Source organism: Balaenoptera borealis, assembly GCF_965194805.1.
Source record: "Balaenoptera borealis genome assembly, chromosome: 11".
Taxonomy (NCBI): domain Eukaryota; kingdom Metazoa; phylum Chordata; class Mammalia; order Artiodactyla; family Balaenopteridae; genus Balaenoptera; species Balaenoptera borealis.
This window is the reverse complement of record NC_138868.1, coordinates 18,537,257-18,556,500: the sequence shown is the minus strand read 5'-3', so window position 1 is coordinate 18,556,500 and position 19,244 is coordinate 18,537,257. Positions and strand designations below refer to the sequence as shown.

The following is a 19,244-nucleotide window of genomic DNA, read 5'->3' as shown; positions in this document are numbered from 1 at the left end:
ATAATTGTTATATCTTCTTTTTGTATTGATCCCTTGATCATTATGTAGTGTCCTTCCTTGTCTCCTGTAACATTATTTTAAAGTCTATTTTATCTGATATTAGTATTCCTACTCCAGCTTTCTTTTGATTTCCATTTGCACGGAATATCTTTTTCCATCCCTTCACTTTCAGTCTGTATGTGTCCCTATGTCTGAAGTGGGTCTTTTGTAGACAGCATATATATGAGTTTTGTTTTTGTAACCATTCACTGAGCCTGTGTCTTTCGATTGGAGCATTTAATCCATTCACATTTAAGGTAATTATCGATATGTATGTTTCTATTACCGTTTTCTTAATTGTTTTAGGTTTGTTTTTGTGGTTCCTTTCTTTTCTTGTGTTTCCCAGTTAGAGAAGTTCCTTTAGTATTTGTTGTAAAGGTGGTTTGGTGGTGGTGAATTCTCTTAGCTTTTGCTTGTCTATAAAGTTTTTGATTTCTCCATTGAATCTGAATGAGATCCTTGACATTGAGAGTAATCTTGGTTTTAGGTTCTTCCCTTTCATCACTTTAAATATATCATGCCACTCCCTTCTGGCTTGTAGAGTTTCTGCAGAGAAATCAGCTGTTAACGTTATGGGAATTCCTTTGTATGTTATTTGTTATTTTTCCCTTGTTTTCAATAATTTTTCTTTGTCTTTAATTTTTGTCAATTTGATTACTATGTGCCTTGGTGTTTTTCTCCTTGGGTTTATCCTGCCTGGGAGTCTCTGTGCTTCCTGGACTTGGGTGGCTATTTCTTTTTCCATGTTTGGGAAGTTTTCAACTATAACCTCTTCAAATATTTTCTCAGGTCCTTTCTCTCTCTCTTCTCCTTCTGGGACCCCTAAAATGTGAATGTTGGTGTATTTAATGTTGTCCCAGAGGTCTCTTCGGCTGTCTTCATTTCTTTTCATTCTTTTTCTCTATTCTGTTACGTGGCAGTGAATTCCACCATTCTGTCTTCCAGGTCACTTAACCGTTCTTGTGCCTCAGTTATTCTGCTATTGAATCCTTCTAGTGTATTTTTCATTTCAGTTATTGTATTGTTCATGTCTGTTTGTTTGTTTTTTAATTCTTCTAGGTGTTTGTTCTTTAATTCTTCTATGTCTTTGTTAAACATTTCTTGCATCTTCTCGATCTTTGCCTCCATTCTTTTTCTGTGGTCCTGGATCATCTTCACTATTATTATTCTGAATACTTTTTCTGGAAGGTTGCCTATCTCCACTTCATTTAGGTGTTTTTCTAGGGTTTTATCTTGTTCCTTCATCTGGTACATAGTCCTCTGCCTTTTCATTTTGTCTGTCTTTCTGTGAATGTGGTTTTCATTCCACAGGCTGCAGGATTGTAGTTCTTGCTTCTGCTGTCTGCCCTCTGGTGGATGAGACTATCTAAGCGGCTTGTGCAAGCTTCCTGATGGGAGGGACTGGTGGTGGGTATAGCTGGGTGTTGTTTTGTTGGGTAGAGTTCAATAAAACTTTAATCTGTTTGTGTGCTGATGGGTGGGGCTGAATTCCCTCCCTGTTGGTTGTTTGGCCTGATTCGCCCAGCCCTGGAGCTTACAGGCCCTTTAGTGAGGCTAATGTCAGACTCTATGAGGGCTCACACCAAGGAGTACTTCCCAGAACTTCTGCTGCCAGTGCTCTTGTCCTCGTGGTGAGTCACAGCCACTCCCCGCCTCTGCAAGAGACACTCCAACACTAGCAGGTAGGTCTGGTTCAGTCTCCTATGGTGTCACTCTCCTTCCCTCTGTGTCCTGATGTACACACAATCTTGTGTGTGCCCTGTTTCCCCCAGACCTGTCAGAGTTGTGCAATCAAATCCCGCTAGCCTTCAAAGTCTTATTCTCTGAGAATTCCTCCTCCCTTTGCCAGACCTCCAGGTTGGGAAGCCTGACGAGGGGCTCAGAACCTTCACTCCAGTGGGTGGACTTCTGTGGTATAAGTGTTCTCCAGTTTGTGACTCACCCACCCAGCGGTTATGGGATTTGATTTTATTGTGATTGCACCCCACCTACCATCTCATTGCAGGTTCTTCTTTGTCTTTGGATGTGGGGTATCTTTTTTGGTGAAATCCAGGGTCTTCCTGTCAATGATTGTTCAGCAGTTAATTGTGATTCCGATGCTCTTGCAAGAGGGTGAGCACACATCCTTCTACTCTGCCATCTTCAACTAATCTCCCAAACTTACTATTAACAATAATCCCACTAAGCGATATCTAATTTTTTTCTCTTTTATTTCCCTTTAAATATATCTTATTAGGGATAGAGTATTGTGTTCCACAGTTCCTTGAAATAATTACTGCCTTTAATGTGTTTATATTGTCAATTTAAAGTGCAGTTATGTTTATACGTTGATATCTGAATTCAATTTTAAGGTTTATTGTATTTCCAAATTTATTTTTGATTATGTGAAATGTTTACATGTATCAAGGGTCAATATAATTATAAAATTCAGACAATTCTAGTCATTATATCTTTTCTTTTCATTTTATTCACACTCATCCTCAGTATGTAGCCATTTTCATTTATTACTTTATTATCTAGTACATCAAAATTGGCAGATAATTATTTTTTATATTTATTTCCTCTTCTTTTAAACAAAAGTTTGCATATTATGTACACTGTTCTGAACCTTTCTTTCTTTCCTTTTTCACTTTAAAATATGGACTGTCTCCATATACTTCATAGAGATCTTCTTTATTCTTTTTGATTGTTTTGTGGTACTGCCTTTTGAGGGTACCATAGGTTATTCAATGAGCAGACCAGCTTTGTTAATGGCATTTTTTTCTTACAATCACTGCTGAAATGAATGTCTCATGCCTATCTTGTTTCCTACTTATTTGGGTGTATATTCGGGTAGCATCATCAGTAGAAGTCCCCAGGAACCCTGAGATAAAGATTAGCATGCAGAAAGTTTAATAGGGACTATTCTTAGTATTAATATCTGGAGGGAAAAGAAAAAGAAAGCAGGATTGAATGCAGGGAGAAGTCAGGCTGCAATGCAGTATCAATTAAGGCCTCAGACAACCCTACAGGGAGCTCTGAACCTAGGGTAGTCCTTCAGGGTTGTCACAAGTTAGGGTGAGGGGTCCAGCTTTATATCACTGAGACCATCAGTGATTGGAGATGGGATACCCTGCAAAATGGGGTTAGTCAACCTTCCTAACCTGATAACTGAAAGTTGTCAGCCCACAACCTGATCAGTAGTTGGGTAACTATATCAGTCCTAAAAGAGAGATCCATGCAGCACAACACAGACTCCATCAAAGTTGATCCCTGATGACATTTGAATTCACTTACATCATATCACTTCAAGGCTCTGGGTGGGCCTCTTCTGCTGGAAGAAACTCACAAGTGGGAGATTAGTAGGATGAACTGCAGCCCCTGCTGCTATAACTGGGTTTTGAAGCTACAACTGATTATCATTATCTTCATCCAATACTATCCATTCTAGATTCCCTTCACTGTCAGCTAGCATCACTGTGGGTCTTGGTGGTTCACTATGTGGAATGAACAAGACCCTCATCCCTGAGAAGTCTGTACTTCTGCTTCCCATGTCATTTGAAAGCACTGACCAGTAAACTTATCCATGTATCATCAAAATTGGACAAGAGAGAACTAAGAGATATCCAAGTGGATAATTTGGATGCCTAACATATTTCTTCCTGCTCCCATTGTGTGACAACAGTCCTACCTCCTCCTCATGATCCAGGTCAATTACCCCTACCAAGATTGTGAATTTTATTCCTCCCTGTTGATCCCTTGGCAGGAGGAGCCCACAATGCGGTCTTAGCTCAAAGTTAAATGGATCTCTTGCTGATTGCCTGGGGGAAGCAGTGCCCTCTCTGGAGACCATAACTTCTAATCTAGAAGAGCACAGAATTAAGGGGATTTGAGTGACCACAAATTCCCCAAGTAGAACATTGGAAATAATGAAAAGTGCAGTCCTTCTTGCCCATATCTATTATTTCTCAGACCAATATTTTCTATCCATTGGAGACAGCATCATATGATGGATGTTGATATAAGGTACATGCGATGTCCTAGAGCAGGGGTCCCCAACCCCTGGGCCGCAGACCAGTACCAGTTGCGCAGCAGGAAGTAAGCGGCGGGCAAGCCATGGAAGCTTCATCTGCTGCTCCCCTTCGCTCCCCTTTGCTCACATTACTGCCTGAACTGTTCCCCTCTCCCTCCCCGTCTGTGGAAAAATTGTCTTCCACAAAATCGGTCCCTGGTGCCAAAAAGGTTGGGGACTGCTGTCTTAGAGGATGACACCCCATCTTCACAGGATATTGTCTCCAAGTTGGTGCCTTAGCTGTGCCTTTAACAACTCAGTATATTGCTGTATTAGGCCAACAGCTTCTGGGTGGTGTGGTATATGAGAGGACAAGTGGATTCTATAGACATATATAAACTTTCACACCACCTTTGCCATAAAGTGGGTCTCTTGATCCTCTATGACATTATGTTGTTGATACGTAAAATATTCTATAAGACCTTAGATAGCAGTTCTGGCAAACAAATGGACTGACTCCCGTCATTCCAAAAATGCAGTCTGACTGACACCTAAACCCATGCTCTTAGATAGATACCACGCTGTGTTTATTCCCTCACGATTCAGATAAAAGCAGAGGGCCTAAGATTATACCCAAGCAAAGGAGATGAAGTTGAAACCTTGAGAAATATACAGCAAAACAAGGAGCTCACTTTAATTCTAAACACAAAGATAGAGATGGGAAGACAGTAGTTTTCATCCTATTCCCATATACACCTATGAATAAACACAGGTAATATTTACTGAGAGCTTACTCTGTGCCAGTCATTGTTCTAAGTACTTGGCTTTAATTAACTCTTTGAAACTTCTCAACAAACGTATGGCTGTCCCATTTTAGTGCTAAGCACACTGAGGCACAGAGAGACTAACACACTCCCTTCTTTCGCTAGTAAGAGATGAATCCTGCGTTCTAAACTGTGTGGTCTGGCTTCAGGGTTTTGACACTTAAATGCTACACTATATCACTTCTAAAAACAGGAAAGAGGGAAAGAAAGACCCAGGGTGCCGTTTTTTTGTTTGTTTGTTTGTTTTTTGACTGGGAAAATAAATTATTTTGTTTGGGGCAGTGGGCAGTGGTCCAGTCTTAGAACTTCTGGAATGCTTCTTGGTGCCATCATCCTTGTTGACCTTGAGCATGTTGAAGTGCACCATCTTGCTCAGGGGCCGGCACTCGCCCACTGTGACACTGTCGCTGATTCGGACATCCCTGAAGCAGGGGGAAAGGTGCACGGACATGTTTTTGTGGTGCTTCTAGAAGCAGTTGTACTTTCAGATGTAGTGGAGGTAGTCTTGGTGGATGACAACGGTCCTCTGCATCTTCATCTTGGTCACCACGCCAGACTGGATCCACCCTCGGATGGAGACATTACCAGTAAAAGGGCATTTCTTGTCAATGTAGGCGCCCTCCATGGTCTCCTTTGGCGTCTTGAAGCCCAGACCAATGTTCTTGTAGTATAATGGGAGCTTCTCCTTGCCAGTTTCTCCAAGCAGGACCCTCTTCTTATTTTGAAAGTTGGTCAGTTGCTTTTGGTAGGCACGCTCAGTCTGAATGTCTGCCATCTTCCCAGCTGCCTGAAAAAAAACCAGGGTACCTTTTTTTTTTACAAACTTCCCTAACCATTCAATATCCTTACTGCTCACCAGTCAGTCATATAAACCTCCAGTACCAGCCTATAAGGGAGAAGAAGAAGAAAGGGTGTGTTTCTAGTAAAGTGACAAGGATATCATACTTGGATTTGAGCATTGTGTCAGCCAGTTCTGGCTGGGAGACCACAGAAACTCTTAGCCCTTTGGGCTTCAGTTTCCTCTGAAGTAGGATTAGATGCTTTCTCAGGTTCTTGGCTATTTCATAACCAAGAAATAATTATCATACTGGATTATGTTGAACTACCTTGAATTTGGGAGAATGGGTTCACTTTTCCACATAAATGGAACCTCCGCTGCTTACATGAGAATGTCTTTACCATCACAGCTTATCTGGAGGAAACATCAAGGTGAATTTTTTAACCTTGAGCTCTAACAGTACTTGTTTGAGTGAAAGGTACAACCTTATCCTAGAAGCTAAAACCTGGTGACAAAGGGGCAATCAGCTTGAATCACAGTGAAGGGACAGTCCTCATTTCAAAGCTGAACCAAAGTGCTATGCTTTGTGACAAGCAGGTGAACTCTCAGAGGCCCTGAAAAATTGGTGAATCCATCAGCATGGGGAATCAGCTATCTTGATTGCAAATCAATGACTCATTCTGGCACCCCCTTGACAGCTACTGATTTGTTTCCTTAAGACAACTCTTTAATTAGAGAAAGATATGTAGGTATGAGGTGCATGGTTTCACATGAAGAGAGCAAACAGAATGAAATCTAGGTTAAGAGAGCTCCGCCAATACGCTGAAGCAAATAAGCCATCTCTGCAAAAATAACCACCTCTCTCTTTCTTCTTTCACAACACAGACACTTTGTTATTGGTAAGATTATCTAAAGTTAAGTCCCATCCTTTCAACAAACATTCCACTCCTCAAACTGATGCACCACATATGTCTATTGTCTATTAAAATATCACCACACATATAGCCAAGGAGAAGTCAAAAAACAAGGTAGCATATGTGTTCATTTAATCAGTTATTCTACTGAAAAAGAGTTGTTAGTACTTCTTTATATATCATGTTATGCATTGGAAACACAGAAGTGAAAGAAGACAGATTTCCTTCCAATGAGAGAGGTTATAATCTAGCAGAGGAAATAGAAAATCACATCCACAATTACAATAGCAAGTGAAAAATATACTGATCCTTGCAAACACAGGTTGCTCTTCGAGCACCAGAGGGACATCTTAATGCCTTGGGGCAATCAGAGAAAGCTTCTTGGAGGTGGTGTCATAAGTTGAGCTTTAAATGGTAGAGAGATTTTAGTTGAAGGAACCAAAGTTCATTTTCAGGCAGAGAAAGAAGCTTATGAGAAGGTATAAAAGTCTACAAAGAAGGGTTTGCATGAAGTGGGAAGTCAGACAGTATAAAATTTCAGAGTTTCCCAAGTTTAACATTTTATTGTTCAATTTTTTGAAATGGGCTTTATCAATGTAAAAACAAACCAGTAAATATATAAGCGATAGTTTAAAACAAACAAGCAAACTTGCTCTCAGGTCAGACATACATTACCATGGTGACTACTTTCCTTTTTGAACATTTAATCCTCCATCTCAGGACAAGAAGATACAAGGCACAACTAAGAACTGTGTGTGAAGGAGACTTTGATGGGAAAACAATAAGAAGGGGGAAACACAGAGTGTACAGTTAACAAATACTTATGTGATAGTTGTACATTATACACAGTGAGAAAAACACACACTAATGAAATAAAGTAGCCTGATTAAATTAATTACAATACATTCATACTATTTAATAAGATATAGCTTTTTAAAAAAGTGTAATTTGTATATATTCTCATGGGAGAAGATTGATTTGAGTGAATAAAACAGTTTATGAAAATTTATGTATACTAGGATAACATTTTTGTTAAACAAAACAACTATAAACACTCTGTTTGTATGTATTTGAGTGGGTTTAGAATATGTGTGTAAAAACATAACAATTGGGGACTTCCCTGGTAGTCCAGTGGTAAAGAATCCGCCTTCCAATGCAGGGAGCATGGGTTCAATTCCTGGTCGGGGAACTAAGATCCCATATGCTGTGGGGCAACTAAGCCCACGCACCACAACTATTGAGCTCACGTGCCCTGGAGCCGGCACTCCACAACTAGAGAAGAGAAAACCCGCATGCCACAACTAGAGAGAAGCCTGAGCACCGCAACAAAGAGACTGCGCGCCGTAATGAAAGACCCCGTGTACCTCAAGGAAGATCCTGTGTGCTGCAACTAAGACCCGACACAGCCAAAAAAATAAGGAAAATAAATAAATAAAATAAATCAATATTTAAAAAAATACAATAACGATTGATTGTTAACTGTTATTGTTACTGATGGAGAAATGGGGGAATGGAAAAGATTGTAGGAACCATACTGTTTAAAAAATGTTATATGAATCCTTTTTTTACAAAATCCTTTTTTGAAATGTTTAAGTATAAAAATTATTACTTTGTTATATTATATATACTTTATATAACATAACATAGATTCATGTGTATTTGTTTTAAATAAATTTATATGTGGACATATGTTATCTATTCATCTATTTATTTTTTTAAGTCTTAATTTCCCAGCTGCTTCCAACACATTTCACATGGACGTCCCTTGGCTTTATTTTTCCCTTGGCCCATGTGATGACTTTTATGGCCACCATATCTCATCCATTCTCTGGCCAGTTTTATGTGACACGCTAAGCACAAGGGTCAACACTTTTATAACAACTGACCACAGTCAACCATGCCCCTGAATCCATCAGTATCCGTCCACCTTGTCAGACTGGCCCAGTTAATTCAATGCAGCTATCAGTTCAACACAATTTGCTCACTTCACTTCTTGTCCACAGGAATTTGCAACATTTTATACTATAGGAAAGAAAAGATTGACTCTGAATCCTTGTTTGACCATAGCCATGTCTCGGATAAGGCACTTTCCTTCTCTACCCCGTGTTATCCATAGGGGTAAGCAAAAGAGACAACATATGTTGAGTTACTTTGAGAAAATTAAAAATTATTTAATATTACATTAATTACTTTATCAGTTAAATGATACAGGGAACTTTTAGAAGGCAAGTTTATGACTAATGACCCTGGGAATCTCCGGCATTCATTTTTTCAACCAGTATTTATTAAGTATTAACTGTGTTCCAAGCACTGATTGAGACACTGGGGGAAATAGTATAAAACCATAAAGAAATCTGTATCCCACTGGAGATACCTCATAGTGGAAGGAGACACACCACAAGCCAAATAAATAGAGATATTAAAAGAGCAAAACAATGTGCATTTTAGGGTTAACAAAATCTAATTCTACATATTTTAAATATCTCTGAAATCAGGATGAATTTTACAGTCAAGGACATGTCATAGTTTAATTTTTTTTTCCTTTCTTCTAGCACATATACGATGTTGCTTCTCATAACGTTGATGCCTAAGAGTTGATAATACATAGTGTAGTATGGGGGTAAAAAGCATGAAAGAGTTACCATTCTGGAAAAGATAAATTTAAATAAGGTGAGAGCTCCCTAGAAATGTTATATTTGAGCAACAACCAGAAGAAGGTGAAAGACCTGGCCATGCATATATATGGAGAAGATCATTGTAGGTAGATGGAGAAGCAAATGCAAAGGCCCTGAGGCAGTTGTGGCCTGTGTATTTGAGGAGCAGCAAGAAGATAAGTATGGCTGGAGCAGAGGGGGGGAGTAGAAACAGTATTGGCTGAGGTTCCAGAGCTGTAGCCTGGGGCCATATCCTGTGGAAACTTACATATTACAGTAGGAACTTTGGCTAGTCTTCTAAGTCAAATGGACCCTGTGGAAGGATGGAGATCAAGGGAGTGGCATGGTTGTAGAAGAGGTTGGATTCTGATATGTTTTGAAGGTAGAATTTTCAGGATTTGCCTATAGAGTGGAGGGAAGAATGAGATACGGTTGATGGTGGGAGTTGGCCAAGGATGATGCCAAAGGTTTTGGTATGAGCCAGTATACCACTCCTACAGATAGACTTCATTTCCCAAAGGTATTCATTCCTGAAAGACTACTTCCTGAGCTTAGAGATGATGGTGAAGAGTTGATTTGGTAAAAGGTTTTGTCAGTACTATATGGTGTTTCCTTGTTTGAAGAGAGAGATCCAAAGAGTTGTTAGACTTAAGTAGGAAATGGACATCTTACAGGGTGTTTGAACTTCTGAGGGTTTGAACTTCAAGCAAAGTCTGCATGGACCTGTCCACAGGTGTCCTGAAATACTGGTCTCAATCATTCTCACAAACCCTTGGAGAAGAAAGTTCTGCCATGGTTTGCCTGAATCCCTCCTCAGGGTCTTCTGAATGGTAATTATTCATAAAGAATTTAACCAAAACTTGATTAACTCAGTCTTTCCAAACATTTGGATTTTTTAAAAATTATTACACTATTAGGAGACATACCTAATCACAAGACACTAAGACACCAGATACATACTTTTTAAAATTGTGCTAATGTTACCATTTATTAAGAGTCAACTCTTAATCTGGCAGTTTTCTTTAAAGGCATCATCTATAATTCTCACAACCCTCCAAGATAGATGCTATCATACCTATTTTACAGATGGGGAGAGACAAAACATGCAAAAGATACATGAGGACAAGCATGGCATAATATATTTGACTCTTCAGAGCTATTTCCACAAGCTATTTCCACATTGGTGTCTATGATCCTTATGGACCTTGACAGCAGTTCTGACACCATGGTATAGTTTCCTGTGTTATCAGGGGGGAAATCCAATCTTATCTAAGGTCTTTTATATGCTTGGCATTGCACTAGAGTATTTCATAGCAATTTCAGCCAACTATGCTTACCAAAGCAAGGAATAGGCACTTGCACTTTAGAAAGAGTGGGAACAATTATACTTTTTAAGAGGGAAGGGTGGGGTTGATCGATCGTCCAATAAACTTATTATTTAAAAATCCTAATACAAGGACAGACACGTTAGTCAAAATTACACAGTATAGCAGAGAACAAGAGCTTTGGAGTGGATAGATCCAGATTCAGACTCGAAATCACATCTCGTATTTACTATACACAAAGGATTCAACTCCCTGACCCCTTGTTTTCATCTGTTAATAAGAGAGAAGGCTGTCTGCTTTCAGTGAATACCAAGTGTAACATATGTAATAAACACTAACCTGGTCTATAAAAAGTAGCTAATATTATTAAGGCAGTGTGGTATAATGGTAAAAGCTATGTGTCTTTGTCCATTCTGGCTGCTATAACAGAATGCCATAGAATGGGTGGTTTATAAAGAGCAAACATTTGTCACAGTTCTGGAGGCTAAGTCCCAGGTCAAGGTGCCAGCCGATTCAGGGTCTGACGAGGACCCTCTTCCTGGTTTATAGACAGCCCTCTTTTCATTGTGTCTTCACATGGCAGAAGGAGCAAGGGAATGCTCTGGGGTCTTTTATATGGGCACCAATCCAGAGCCCTCAGGACGTTATCACCTCCCAAAGGTACCACCTCCAAATACTTTCACAAGTGGGTGTTGGTTTCAGTGTATGAATTTTGAGGGGACACAAATCTTCAGTCCATAGCACTGTTGTAGGCAAAATAATGGCACCCCCAAAGATGTCCACATCCTAATCTCTGGAACCTGTGAATATATTATGTTATATGAAAAAAGGGGAACTAAGGTTGAAGATGGAATTAATGTTCTAATGAGCGGTCTTTAAGATAGCAGACTATCCTAAATTATATGTGTAAACCTAAGATAATCATGAAGATCCTTAAAAGTGGAAGAGAGAATAAGAAGAGAAAACCAGAGAGATGGCAATGTAAGAAGAACTCAGCTTGACATGGCTGTTGCTGGCTGGGAAGGAGGGAGAGGACCAGGAACCAGGGAAAGCAAATGGCTTCTAGAAACTGGAAAGAGAATGGATTACCTATTAGAGCCTTGAGAAGAAGTTTCAGCCTTGATAAACCATAACGCCTTAATCTTAGCCCAGTGAGACTCAGAGTGAGATTCATTTTGGATTTCTGACTTCCAGAAATGTAAGATAATATATTAGTATTGTTCAACCTACTAAGTTGTTATAATTTGTTACAGTAGCAACTGGAAACCAATACAAAAACTAAGAGCCAGGAGGCTTGAGTTCCCATTTCTGCCCTGCTGCTGACGAGTTCTAATATATCAGCTTTCTTAACCACTCCATGTCTCATTTTCCTCTTCTGTGAAATGCGATTTATAATACTAGCTACCTCATCATCTTAGGGGACTAAAAGAGTTAATGCCCAGCTTAATCATTCAGAGTAGTGTTTGGCTCATGACAATTACTTAGTGTATATTAACTATAAACACTTTCTTAGAGGCCAGGAATAATGGCCTCAGAGATATGGTTTCTATTCTTTTAATGTTGTAAACATGCAATATATAATTTGCAATTACATGCAATATATAAATATGCAAACATTTACGTACTTACAAATTGCATGTTATTCGCAAAAGATGCAATATGTAAATGTGTAAACATAAAATGCTGGACACGTCTACATTTCTAAACTATTTGTTGCATAAGCTTGGAGAACAGTTAATAGAGTGTAGAGCTCACATCCAAGGATGAAAATTGAGGCCGTGCTGGTAGTGAGGGGCAGAGGCAAGGAAAAAGAGTCTTCAGCTGTGATAATGAAAAGAAAGAAAGTCATGTATGTAAGGAACTCACAGCAATGGCAGATCGGCTGCCATTTTTAACCTAACATTTTATCACTTTTTCCTTTAAAGAACAACCCCGTTGCTTTCAATCATGGGTGTAGAGAACGCACATAATTATTTGGCATTTCAAAGAAATAAAATTTAAAAAGAGCCACTAAAGTTATCCATCCCTCTTTTCTAAACTCGAAACTTCAAAAATAGATGTCCCTGGCATGATAACACACTGAAGTCATTCTGAAAGAAAGTTAGAATTTCCATTCCTCATTTTCCTTTCTCCCCAGTAAGGTTTTCAGCAGATGGGAATATCAATTTAGTTACTTGACATTTAGAAGGATAAATGACTTAAGAGCTTTATGATCCCCTCTCATTGAAGCATATTTGATAACATCTGCCCAACATCTTACACTCACATCAGAGCCAAGATGATTTAACAAGAAGAGAATAGCTAGAATCCAGGACCCCAGCGTTCTATCCCTGGTCCTGATATAAACATGAGCATTGGGTACATAGACCTGATGATAAATAAAGCTTTTTGTTTTGTGGTCAACTTGTGTATTAACACCTTAGCTCAGATGTAATTATTAAGACTAACTAAGATGTTAGAAATGGGATTTGTAATAATTTTTTCAGGGAGTAAATAATACTGTACATGGGGACAGGGTTTCATTCTAAACTCTAGGGGAAAGAAAATCTGTCTTACTTTAGATTGTATTAAAGGTCTTATTCTCACAGAAGAAAAGTTTCTCTACTCTCATTATTCTTTTTTAAAGACAAGTTGCCATCTTTACTAGAAATTCTAATTTTTCTTTGATGTAATAAATTACAGTACTTCATTTATGTCCTTACCTCACTAGTTATCAGTCTTAAGTCAAGAACATAAAAAAATATGTAGTCTAATCTTTCCATTTTATAGTGTCCTTTTAAAGAAAAGAAGGGGAATGTCATCCCTAAGGCATTTATAAAGACTTATTGGGCAACCTCCAACAGCTAAGAGCCGTAAAACAATTAGCAACATGCATCTGAATTACTTGAACAAATAGACAGCAAGCATCTCCAGACTTGGTATTCACATCTAAGTGAAATACAAATCTTTCCTGATACCTGGTATTCGGATATTGACTAATGAATAGTTTTTATTCCCTCAAAATTATCCTCTCTTGCTATTATGTGTAAGTCCATTCAGGCTCTGTATCCTGAGAAACTATGCGAACAGTCAGGACTTAAGAAATAATTGCTAAATGAACAAATGGATTAATTTATTTATTTACAGGGCTCTTCCATTCTATTGGCTTGGCTTATAAAATTAAGGATTTTTCTGGTACTGTATATTTGATCCCAGTGGAATTTAGTTTGCTGAGTCCCTCTATTACATAAATAATGATAATGAAAGATAGAATTCTGAAACTTGAAGGGATATTAAAGGTCAACTGATTCAATATCCTCATTTTCCAATTTGTAGAATGATTTTAGCATTTCAAGGGCCCTCAACAGGTCATCTAGTCAAAAGTTTGACAAAACACTTCATGAAAGAAGGAAATACATTTTATGCATTGGACTTGAATTAAATGCCAATGGTTTAGTTTAGGAAACAATTTAATGTTACATTTCACGTGCTTAAATATATGTATATTTATAAACTATGACTCTGGAGGAACCTACAGCTAGTTAATTGTCTTTACTATCTTAAGTTCTTTATCTAGATGTGTGATAACATTTACATAATCTGCTCCAGAGGTTAAAATTAAGGTCAGTGGGCTATTAAAGAAATGGAAAATTTTGATTCAAGGGAAGAAAAAATAATTCTAATATTCAAACTACATGATGATAGAATGATATGACCTTATGATATTGATTTAGCTGTGACCTGGTATATTCAATTTAATAATTAAATTTAAAATGATATATTTACTTAGGGTTTTCTTAGTCAATGTCTCTAGAATACAAACTTTAGAAGCATAGGAATTAAATGTATTCAGCAATAAAGTACACTGCTTAGCAACTAGTAGATCATCAATAATTAACTAGTAAAACAACGAATTAAAACAATAACTAAAGAACAACTTGGATATTTTATTATGATAGTCATCCCTGCTCTGAGATCCAAACACAAAAAAGAAGGCAGACCGAGAGCATTAAAGGAGCGGGAAGAAAGTCCAAACTGTGGCAGGAAGGAAGGCCTTGTGATGTGTTTCTAAATCGACACGGTACAAAGACTTATGAACAAAATATACCACATCTTTTTTGTTCTAATTTAAATCTGTATCCTCTTACCCTGACAAAATATAATTTTGTTATCTTTAAAAAAGATCCCTTCCACAAAGTTTTTATTTTTAATTAAGCATAGTTGCTGTACAATATTATGTAAGTTATAGGTGTATAATACAGTGATTCACAGTTTTTAAAGATTACACTCCATTTATAGTTATTATAAAATATTGGTTATATTCCCCGTGTTGTACAATATATCTTTGTATCTTATTTTATACCTAATAGTTTGTACATCTTACTCCCCTCCCCCTTTATTTCCCCTCCCCCTTCCCTCTCTCCTCTGGTAACCACTAGCTTGTTCTCTATAACTGTGAGTCTGCTTCTTTTTTCCAACAAAAAAATTTTAATGGCCATTTGATGTTTACTAGACAGTAAAACCACCCATTCTCTTTTCTTGTAGTAACAACGTACTGTTTGCTTTGGGTACCACTTGTATCCCACCATTGGATTCAGTTTGGAAGGCCCATCGTGTATGGCACACTGTCCATCAATAACTAAGATGTGGGAAGGTGGCCCAAGCTTGGAGAATTGTCGGCTCTTTCTCTGAAACTTGTCAGCAGCAACCAAAAAACTGAAAATGTTTGGAGTAGATTCATAGCAATGATAGAAACCAAACACACTGCCCAACAATTTCTGCAACTTGGCTGCCCAAGGCTCCTCTGGTTCTCAAGCTTTCCTTTATAGTAATTTCCATATCAACCAGAAATTAATTTTCTGCTTATATTAGTCATAGCCAGTTTCTGTTGCTTGCAAGCAAGAAATTTTAACTGATGCAGAGTTCAGGTGAGGCCTTTAGAATTCCCATATCTAGATTTACATATTTGATCTGTCACTTACCGACTATGTGATATTCAGCACATTCCTTGCTCTGCCTAAGCCCCAGTTTCGCTACCTGCAAAATGGAGATAAAAGAATTTACCAAATAAAGTTGGTATAGGAATTAAATTAAATGGTGTTTGTGCAGTATCAGGCATTTAGTAAATACTCAGTAAATGGTTGCAGGCTAATATGAGTATTTTAAAAAGTAAAATGACTCTTCATAGACATATTGTAATTCAGGAATAATAAAAGATAAAATTGCTCTTTCTCCAAGAGTTTCTACTAAGGACCTTTGTAAGAAGCGTTAGTCAGGCATTGATACAACATTTCCTAGATTTTAAGATCCACAGATTTTTTTAAAAAACATTTCCTAAACTGGGCATCTGATGGTCCATATCTTCATTTAATGAGTCAGTGTTCATCTACCCCTTTTTCTTTTCTCCGCTCCAAGTTCTTATTAACTGGTGATGCAGCTTAAAATCAATAGGGTCCTAACCCAGGAAGTACGGTGACTAACACGATGGGTCCTGAATCACCCATGCACAACACACAGTGCAAAGGACCGCAATCCCTTGCACATTTTCTCAGCCTTTATTCTCTAACCTACACTTCGTGGAGAAAGCAGACATAGTAATCTTACTAATTACTTGTGCTGACCTCCACTTGTCTTAAATAGAAACCAAATTCTGGTTGGCGTTCCAGGAAGCTCTGTGTTCAGCCTTCTGTCATTGTGACTGTCGTAGCTGAAGCATGTTTTCTATTGGGATAGCAGAGAGCTGTTAATTAAAGCACATGCTTACTAACCTATGGTCTTTCTTCGTGTTTATTGTTGCTACGATCATGATCTTAAAGGGAAGAAGAGAAAAGGGCTCTCCTGCTCGAGCTGACTTCTGCTCCCTATATGAGCAAAGTTAGCAATCACTGAGAGGGACTGATTTTCCTTTGGGGGGTAGAGGTGTGTGGGTGAATCTTTTCACTTGCCAAGTCACCTCAGTTTACCAACTTATTAAAAGAACTAAATACTTGCTACTGTGTAGAAGGGATAAGTCTGATTGATTAATTGTTATAAAAGGCCTGGAGACCCAGGGACAGCAAGGAGTAAAAAGACACAGTGCATTGTTTCGTTGGTGTTTTTAAATTAATGTTGACTGAGAGGTATTGAGCCAGCCAACCACACAGTGTTGTATTAATTTTCAAAGTGAGCACTTAACTGATGCATCAACATTAAATCTAAACATAATCCTATCGTGGGAAATAAAGCATGATCTCCCTCTCCTAGTCAGGTTTCTTTGATGCAGGGTTATTTGAAGCATGATGGCCTCGGTCCCACTAATGTCCAGAAATGCTCAAGTCCAGTGTTTAAATAGGGGATGCTAGAGTGCCAGCAACAGGCCTAGCAATCTTAATAATTTATTTGAGGGTTGCCAGAACTATGTGATGATTTTGAAGCATGGAGAAGGGAGAAAATGAATGGATTAATTTTAAAAGTAGTGGTTTTGGAGTCACACAGAGGTGGATTCTAAACCTTGACCGTTGGGTCATTTGTACATTTGTACAAGTAACTGGATATCTTCAAATCTCCATTTCCTTATCTATAAAATTGAGATAACCTTACGAATAACCTTGGACTATTGCAAATTTTAAATATGTATGTAAGTTAGGTACCTAACTGTTAGTTGGAATGTAATAAATATTTGTTCTTTTTCTTCCCTGTTTTAAAAACAGACTAAAAGCTCTTGGCTACAGAAAGAAATACTTTCTATAGATTACAAGGGGGGAAATGACATTGAAATAAAGGTTGTTTCGGTTCCATGAGCACAACAGTCCTTAAACCATCTAGAAAACTACAAAGCCCATTCAAATCCACTTTCCATTTTTCTGTCAATTACAAAATTATAACCAATATAAGGAGGTGAGATGATTTTTTCAGAGATAATTTCCCAGTACTACTTATGCAGAGGTGAAAGATAATGGACTTCTATGAGCCTTAGTCCCCAGATGCAGCATGAGTGGCAGTAGTAAGTTATAGGTGGAGGGCACCGCACGGAGCAGGGAACATTCAAAAATGATAATGGAATAAAATATCAGTAATTGATATAAGAAGAGGAAATAGTTCAAAGGGGGAGAAAGTATTGTGCTATTTTAGATAGGGGACAGGGAGGACCTCTCTGGGGATGTGCCTTTTGAAGATACCTGGAGCCTTGGAGATGCTTAGGGGATGGCATTCCTGACGGGGGTGGGGGGGCAGCAGAGCAGCCAGAGCAGCCTTGTGTAAGATGGGGGCGAGGGGCAGTGTGTCTGGGGTGTGGTGCACAGGGCAGGGAGGTTGGAGCTGAGACCTGAGATGGGGTCACAGTAAATCCACTGGCTTTTGTTCTAAATACAATGGGCAGTCACCGGAGGTCTGAGCAGAGGAGAGATGTATCTGACAGCTCTAGGTGTTAGTCATGGTTGGTGCTTCAGAAGAAGACAGTGAGCAACATCTTTTTGGCCTCATCTCACTTCACAGCAATGACGGGGAACACTGTCTATACCGATGAGGTCTGCACATAGTAACGAAAAGGATGAGGGAAACCAATACCTTAGGAAGAAGTAGTCACTCCTTTGGAGCACTTACTCTATCCAAAATAGAAATAGCTTAAAGGAGTGATTAAACATATTGTGTCACTCTTCTCACTATTTATGATACCTTGAAGTGAAGTTTCTAGGACTAGCTTTGAATTTTGGAGTATTTTACTAATAATTTTGTGTTTATCCTTGAGGGCAAACACGGAGTCTTAGCTTTGTATTTCCAGCTCTTATTATAAAACATGACACTTTGAACAAATTCAATAAATGTTCACTAAATTAATGCCTCATAAAGACTAATATTTGTACATACACTACTTCCAGTTGCCAATTCAATTGCTTCCACATTTATTATCATCTTATTTGATCCTGATGGTAATCTTGAGAGGGGGGCTATGACATCTTATGACACCCAGAGATGTGCCACAAGGTGAGGTGAGATCACTGATGCTCAGGGAAGTTCAGCAGCACCTGAAGCCACATAATTAAAAGTGACAAAAGTTGGATATAAACACTAAATCACATTATCTCTTGCCAAGATCCTATGTCACATTTGCTGCAAGTGTCCTTCTAATACCCACCTTCTGAGCTAATCCTTTACTCCATCAGTCTATATCCCAGTTAGAAAATATCTACCGTATCTTATATGTATGTAAGGGCTGAAAGTCAATGCATATTAGAAACATTATCCAGGGATCCAAAAACAACTGTGTGCAATAAGAGACTGGGTGAATTTTCAGACATTAGCAATGCACTTTTTTCACCTTTAATGTATTGGAACAAGGATTCTTCAGAATTAACTGAGCATAGGAGGCATTGAATGAAGACTCTAATTTGACAGATTGACAGTCATCCAGGGTATTTATCCATTTATGCCATGCTCTATAGAGTTTTGAAAAGGCTTCTAATTTTTAGTGGCAGGTAAGAGATCTAATTACACATCAATATCTTGACTTTATTCTATTCTGGCAAAACTGCATGTTTCTTTCACTCAGGTTTTTGTCATTTTACCAGACCCCCATTGTTGGTCAGTTTCCATTTACAGAGATCAAGTTAGTTTCTCCCACTGTAAACGTATCCCCTGCCTCTTAATAAACCTTACAAAATGCCAAACTAGCTCTTGGTTCATAATTTAAACCCAGGGAAATCAGACTTATTATGGAATGGACATTTAAGCAGGTTTTTAACTACCAGGAATCTCTGGAGAC

General features: G+C 38.4%; 1 pseudogene across 1 annotated transcript; it reads right to left on the bottom strand.

Annotated features, from left to right (window-relative positions):
• Positions 1-3,977: 3,977 nt before the first annotated feature.
• On the bottom strand, positions 3,978-15,500 carry LOC309606570 (small ribosomal subunit protein uS17 pseudogene; annotated as a pseudogene). The gene has a single exon. The product of its transcript is annotated as a small ribosomal subunit protein uS17 pseudogene (transcript).
• Between the last annotated feature and the right edge of the window lie 3,744 nt (positions 15,501-19,244).